Source organism: Callorhinus ursinus, unplaced genomic scaffold (assembly GCF_003265705.2).
Source record: "Callorhinus ursinus isolate GAN/ISIS: 27379988/994484 unplaced genomic scaffold, GSC_fseal_2.0 scaffold9, whole genome shotgun sequence".
Classification (NCBI taxonomy): Eukaryota; Metazoa; Chordata; class Mammalia; order Carnivora; family Otariidae; genus Callorhinus; species Callorhinus ursinus.
In genome coordinates, this window is record NW_027397071.1 from 14,206,879 (window position 1) to 14,214,766 (window position 7,888).

Here is a 7,888-nt window from a genome sequence, read left to right on the forward strand (position 1 = left end):
TTCAGTGAAAAAGAAGAATGCAGCAATGCTCAGGAAGATGTCAACTTGGCTGAGTTTTCATATGGCTTTTTTCAGATAGGCAAGTGCAGTGCTAACAACAGAATACCAAATACTACCTGAGTATGTGTTTATAGGGAGAGATACAAAAATGATAGATGGATAGATAGATGATAGGTGATAGACAGTTGATAGAGACATTAATATATGAATTTAGCATTTCCTAAAATTTCAGTAGTGTTCAGAAGGGAAATATAGAGATACTTTACAATGGTGCCAAAGAATGGAGATATAAGTCACTGAATAATAATGTACCTCTAGGCATTCCATTTTTTATTCCTTATTTCTTTTGTAAAATGTTCTGCAATGGGGGCTCCCGGGTGGCTCAGTGGGTTAAGCGTCCGAATCTTGATTTCAGCTCCAGTCATGATCTCAGGATTGTGAGATCAAGCCCCATGGCGGCTCCGTGCTGGGTGTGGAGCTCACTTAAGATTCTCTCTCTTCCTTTCCCTAGGCACCTCCCAAGCCCACTCACGTGCTCTCTCTCTCTCTCTCTAAATAATAATAATAATAATAATAATAATAATAATAATAATACATTCTACAATGGTCACATCAGAAGCCACAGACTTCTTGGTTGTGAATAGTCTGTTCTTTCCTACTTTATGGCAATGAATATTCTCAAACCACATTTCAGAAACTAAGAGCATAATGCATGTGGTGACCATTGACAATTAAATAAAAATTTATTAATGCAAAATATGTGTCCCTATTTTACCTTGTACATTCCTACGTCCACATTCCTCCCCATGCTACATTTTATTTTTTTATTTTATTTTTTTTTTTAAAGATTTTATTTATTTGACAGAGAGAGAGAGAGAACAAGTAGGCAGAGAGGCAGACAGAGGGAGAGGGAGAAGCAGGCTCCCTGCTGAGCAGGGAACCCGATGCGGGACTCGATCCCAGGACCCTGGGATCATGACCTGAGCCGAAGGCAGCCGCTTAACCGGCTGAGCCACCCAGGCGCCCCCCATGCTACATTTTAAATTATTACAGTTTCTGTCTCACGGTTCTCACCACTGTGGGCCAGGATCTAACCTGACATAGATGCCTATTTTTTTTTTCACCTTTACATACCTGAGCATACTGCCAGGTAGATAGTAGGCAGTCAGGAATGTTATATTAATTATAAGTGACAAATGAAAACCAGTACATATTAAATGAATTACAAGTTACAAATGAATGTCTGAGTGGTGTTAAGAATTCAAAGATAAGGGGCGCCTGGGTGGCTCAGTTGGTTAAGCGACTGCCTTCGGCTCAGGTCATGATCCTGGAGTCCTGGGATCGAGTCCCGCATCGGGCTCCCTGCTCAGCAGGGAGTCTGCTTCTCCCTCTGACCCTCTTCCCTCTCGTGCTTTCTATCTCTCATTCTCTCTCTCTCAAATAAAAAAAAAAATCTTTAAAAAAAAAAGAATTCAAAGATAAGGGGCGCCTGGGTGGCTCAGTCATTAAGCATCTGCCTTCAGCTCTGGTCATGATCCCAGGGTCCTGGGATCAAGCCCTGCATCGGGCTCCCTGCTCTGCGGGAAGCCTGCTTCTCCCTCTCTCACTCCCCCTGCTTGTGTTCCCTCTCTCACTGTGTCTCTCTCTGTCAAATAAATAAATAAAATCTTTAAAAAAAATAAAGAATTCAAAGATAAATTATCCATCTACACTGAAGTAATATATATTACTTGGCAGAAAAACTGGTAGTTGAGTTTGGAAGGATCTATCGGAATTCTACATCAGGTAGAAAGGGAGAAATATGGACAGAAATTTCAGACAGAGGAAAATCACAAAACCAAACAAACTCACTAAGGTATGAAGTATAAGTATGCTCAGTACTTTGGGTTATAATTTTATCATTTATTATCTAAATTTTAATACCTGAGAGCATCCTATTTTCTCTCCTGAGTAAATACTATGATTTTCAGCTTCCTTCTTAAAATGCATTGTGGGTAATCCTTGCGTTGATTTAGCTTTGCCATAGGGATCCAGTTCACTGTTATGGGGAATCCCACTACAGTTCACACACTATATCTTAAAAAAATCTGAAAGAGCAGTGTTCCATACTCCCAAATGAACTTACTGAAAGATGGTATGAAAAGTTATTTAACCACCATAAGAAACACACTACAAATCCACAGCTTTATCAAGGCTCGGAGGAGTTAATTTCTCTTGAATGATATTCAAATGACTTTTTTTTTTTTTTTTTTTTTTTTTTTTTTTTTTGGTATACCAAGGGTAGGAAAAGAGTAAACTCTCCATTCTGTGTGTCCAAGATATTCTGACCTGGCTCTCTACAGACAGATATCCCTCATCTTTTTTTTTTTTTCTTCCCCCTGCCTCAAAAAGTGACTTTTTTTTTTGTAAGGCTCATCCTTTATTTCCTCAAAAAGCAATAGTCTGTTTGGGCCCCATGTCGCCAGATACCCAGTGATGCACCTCAGATTATCCACAAAAGACTCTTCTAGTTGTCCCTAGTGTGGCCTTCATCTCCCAGTATGACTTCTGTGGTAGATTCTTATGGTTGGATGACCAAATCTCCATTTCCAGGTTTATTTTCCCTCAACAAATTCCATCCAGGGATGGCCGTATGACCGAGCTGTAGACAATGACAACGACAGAAAAGTCAAATGTGCTGCAGAGTGTCTGGGCAAGTCTTTGTTCTGTCTGACACAAATACTGCCTTTTCCTCTGGCCCTCCATCGTCCTCCTGCCAGGGCTGTGAATGGGGTGGCTGCAGCTGCAATAGTCATCATGGGGCCATAAGGGAAAGGACCTGAGAACAGCAGAACAACAGCCCTGATGTTGCTAAGCAGCTAATTCAATGCGAGCAGCTACCTACTTCTAGACCTTTCTCATTATATAAAGCAAACCATTGTAGTCTGGTACAGAATCATCTTTATCATATATATTTCCACCATTCTGTTTATGACTACAGAAGTATTCTCTAAGATGATAGACGCTTTCTCTTCTATGCTCCACATTTCTGTCTGAGCCCTCACCAGCAGCACCTTTAATGTCCATATCTCTACTAATAATCTCTTCAAGGCAATCTAGACTTTTTCTATCATGTGTCTCAAAATTTTTCCAGCCTCTATTCAGTATCCAATTGGAAAGCCACGTCCACATTTTTAGGTGTTTGTTAAAGGAGCACCCCATTTCTCAGTATCAAATTTCGTATTGATTTTCTAGGGCTGCCATTACAAATTACCACAAACCTGATGGCTTAAAACTGCATAAATTTCTTCTTTTATAGTTCTGGAGGACAAGAGTCTGGAATCAGGTGTTGGAAAGACTGTGCTCTATCCATAAGCTCTGGAAGAGAAAAAGTTATTTGTTATTTGGCTTTTCTAGCTTCTGGTGGCTGCCCAGCATTCCTTGGCGTGTAGCCATATTCCTTCAATCCCTGCCTCAATATTCAGACTGTGTTTTCCTCCACAAGTATCTACTCTCCTTCTGCCTGTCTCTTATCAGGATGCTTGCAAATCCAGATAATAAAGGATTATTTCCTCATTGCAAGATTTATCATTTAATCACACCCACAAAGACACTTTTTCTAAATAAGCTAACCATCACAAGTTCCACGGATTTGACTGAATATCTTTTATGAGACCATTTATCAGCTTACCTCCACATTAATTAGGGACACTAATCTGTTGTTTTCAATTTTTTGTATTGCCTTTGTCTAATTTGGGTACCAGGGTAGTACTAGCTTTATAAAATGAGTTGGGAAATGTTTCCTCTTCTATTTTCTGGAAGAGATTGTATTGAATTAGTTTAATTTCTTCTTTAAATGTTTCTTAAAACCCTCCAATAAAATTATCTGGGAGATTTCATTTTTGGAAGTTTTTAAAATTATGAATACAATTTCAAATTAGATGAGATATAATTGTGGGTGTTTTTTTTTTTTTGAGGAATTGGTTAATTTCCAATGTCAAATAAATGTGTGTAGAGGTTTTTGTATGGTCTTTTTTTATGTCTGCCAGGTCTGCCTCATTTGGTTAAGCGACTGCCTTCGGCTCAGGTCATGATCCTGGAGTCCCGGGATTGAGTCCCGCATCGGGCTCCCTGCTCGGCGGGGAGTCTGCTTCTCCCTCTGACCCTCTTCCCTCTCATGCTCTCTGTCTCTCATTCTCTCTCTCTCTCAAATAAATAAATAAAATTTTTTAAAAAAATTATATTTTCTCTCTTTTCTTTGTGGTCTTGCTAGAGGTATGCAAATTTTATTTTATCTTTTTGAAAAAACAGATCTTTGTTTTATTAATTTTTTCTATTGTTTTCCATTTTTAATTTCATTCATTTTTGCTCTTATTTTTAATATTTCCTTTCTTCTGCTTAACTGGGGTTATTTTGTTTATTTTGTTCTTTTTCTAGGTAATCTAGATGGGAACTTAGATTGTATATTTGATATTTTTCTTCTTTTCTAATGTATTCATGTTAGTGCTATGATTTTCCTTCTTTACTACTGTTTTAGCTGTGTACCACAAATTTTTTTTATGTTGTATTTTATTTCCAACTAGTTCAATGTATAGTGTTATTTTCCTTGAGATGTCCTCAATGACCTTGGATTTAGAATTCCAAGTGTCTGGTAGTTTTCCTGTTATCTTGCCATTAATGATTTCTAACCTTATTCCACTGTGGCCGGATAATACATTCTATACGGTTTCAATTGTTTTTAGTTTGTTGAGATTTCTTTTATAGACCAGGATATAGTTATCTTGACATATGTTCTGCAGGCACTTGAAAAGAATGTATATTCTGCTGTGGTTAGACAGAGTGTTCTATAAATGTCAGTTGAATCCTGTTGCTGATGATATTGTAAAAACCTTCTATGTCATTACTTATTTAATGGCCACTAGTTCCTGGCAGGGATGATAATTTTGACTCCCTACCTGATCTTCTCTGATATGACCCTGGTGAGGGTGGGGCATGTCAAAGTTTGGTGGGGATGGAAGTCTAGGGTCCTCACTTGGCCTTTGCTCATGTGGCTGATGGTAGGGCCACATTTTTTTTTTCTGTTTGGTTGAAATAGAGCAGTTATATATATATTTTTTAATTTCTGTCTTACAAAGCATCTCCTTTCTTTGTCCTCTGGCTAGAGAGAGCAGATTTTAGCTAAGGTGTTTTGTTTGTTTTTTAGTCTACATCCATTGATGTTTCTGGGTTGCTGTTTTCTCCAACACCCAGTCTGGGACATATGAGTCAAAAGAAACTCAGAGAACTCACCATCATGTCATTCTTCATGTCCTGAGATCCCCAACTAGTCTCCTTTCTTCTCTTCACTTTTTACAGTCCTCTTCTATTTGTCTTATATAAATATTCCACAGTTTTTGTTAGATTTAGCAACATTTTGTTTTATTTAGTTAGATTTGCTAAGTTTAGATCATTTGCCTTGGCGAATGAAATAGCAGAAGTGATACATACCAGCTCAAAGATGGAGCTTTGGGAGCCATCATGTGATTTCAGCACTGTACTCTTCTTTTTTCCATGAAGAGGCAATATCCAGTAGAAGCTATGTTTTCCTGAATCTCAGACAGAAGTCAACATAGAAGAGGGCTGCAGGCACTCTACATCTGTCAGGTAATCTTAATGAGAAAGATATCTTTTTCTTGCTATTGTAAGCCACTGAGGCTGTGGAATTGCTTGCTATCACACCACACTCTTGCAAAACTGACTAATATACTCATGTTAAATAAGCATAACTACATTAAATTTTCACATTCCCTGAGACTTTCTAATAATTCAATTTGGAATTTTGTTGTTGTTTTATGTAAAACTTAAAAATATATACTTTATGAAAGAACAGTATTTTATATATTGTGGCAGAAACAAGACATTAATTTTCCAGTTTCTACTTTTTTGGTACCAATCCCATTTTCCAGTATTTCCCAAACATTGACAATACTACATCTAAATGCAATTCATCTCATACAAGAAGGTAAAAGGAGAAGAAAGTAAGAAAGATAGAATGGCACTGTGTTTGGTGCCTTTAGACCTGGAGATAATTTCTACTAACAAATTGAGTTGAACATTTCCTAGATAACTATCTATTGACTTTATATTTTGAGTATCTGATAAAGAAATGGGTCTTACATCCCCTGAAAATAAAATAATTCCAGAACTTTTAAATGAAATTTTCATATGATGTATCTATGTTATTCTATTATAAATGGATGTCTTTTATGAACATGAAATATGAAAATAATCTTTGTTATTTCATTTTTAGACAAAAAAGCCCACCTCAGAAAAATAAATGAAATAAATGTAAATTATACAACTAAAACAGAGAGTAAATTTTAATGGAAAGGATGATATCATGGGCCATGAATCAAATATTCAGATTATAAATTGTGGTTGACATGGCCAAACAAGTGTCAGTTTTGCAATCCAACAGGTGAACATTTTCACCGTATTTCTGTGTCAACACTTTCTATAAACCTTAACTCCAATCGCTTCTCGCCTTTTGGCTATGATCAAGTGTAGTATCTGTTCTTATCAGTCTATAAACCTCGACTCCCAAAGATATATAAAAAGAAGTAGAATCTGAGCTCCTATGGGTTATCACATAAGATAAAAATATGTTTGTGTTCAAGAAACACTAGAATTACTCAATATCTTTTAAATCGAATTTATGTCATGTCATTTCCTTTGTCTAAAAGTCAATGGAAGCTATATTTGTAAGGTCTCCATTCTTGATATTATCTATGAGAAAAAAGAAAAATAAGAGACATTGCAAATTACAGTCACTTCTCAAAGTCATTCAAAAATTTTGTGTAGTTTCTACACAATTTTGTGTAATTGTCTACAGATTTATTTTTAGGGATAACTTGATAATATTTTGTTACTTTTTACCAATGACTTTGTTGTTTTTAATTGGATTCTTTCACAATAAAGTATTCAAATATTTTATTGCTCATTATGATCCCTTCCAAAAGAGCACATGACCAAAAGACATCATCAAAAAAAAAAAAAAAAGCAAGACCTCATTGAAGTGAAAGAATTACTTTTGTCATTTTGTCATTTTGTAAATAGATAAGACTTCTTTCAGGACTGGCAGCAATCTCTGATGTTACCATTTGCCAAAACCAAGCTCTAAAGCAAAAAGTCACAATAAGTTGTAGATCTTCACCAAAGTACAAAAACAAAACATTTTATCAAATGTTAGAGTTTTTCAAATGTGCAAAAAGACCAAATTTTTCTAATCACTATCTTGTGGGTTTTTCTTTTTCAGAGAAATATAAAATTTAAAGATATTGGCCATGGTTGATATAGAAAAGAGCTCACACTAAGAATTACTCTTTGACATGTGGCCATTTGACCCAGATTAGCCTGATCATATTCAATTACAGGGGTTCAGCATTCACTGTCTCAAGGGACAGTGTTAGAAAAATAAATAAATACAATACAAAATAAAAAAAATTAACACTCAAAACAGAGAGAAAATATCTCCTCCTGGACTGTGCCTTTCAAAACTTGGGCCCCAATAGGAAAATTGAAAGTATCCATGACACAAATGAAAAATTTGAGAAACTCACAAACTTAAATTGAATAAGAATATATCCCCCTTTCCTAGAGTGATTTGCAATATTGTCTCTCTTTATATACAAGTGAGCTATGTGACAAACCAGCAAAGAAACCAAGGTGTGACCAGTCAGATAAAAAAAGCATAAGTACAATGCAAATAACACCTCCATTTCTAATAATCAAAACCTAGAAAGAACACAAACCTTCATTAACAGGTAAATGGACAAACTGTTATAAAGCCAAACAATGTAATATTCATCAGCAATAATACAGAATAAACTATTGATACACACCTCAACATGGATAACTCTCACACAATTAT

General features: G+C 36.0%; 1 pseudogene; it reads left to right on the forward strand.

Annotated features, from left to right (window-relative positions):
- Nucleotides 1–6,490: 6,490 nt before the first annotated feature.
- LOC112824682 (U2 spliceosomal RNA) lies at nt 6,491–6,643 on the forward strand (annotated as a pseudogene).
- The last annotated feature ends 1,245 nt before the right edge of the window (nt 6,644–7,888 follow it).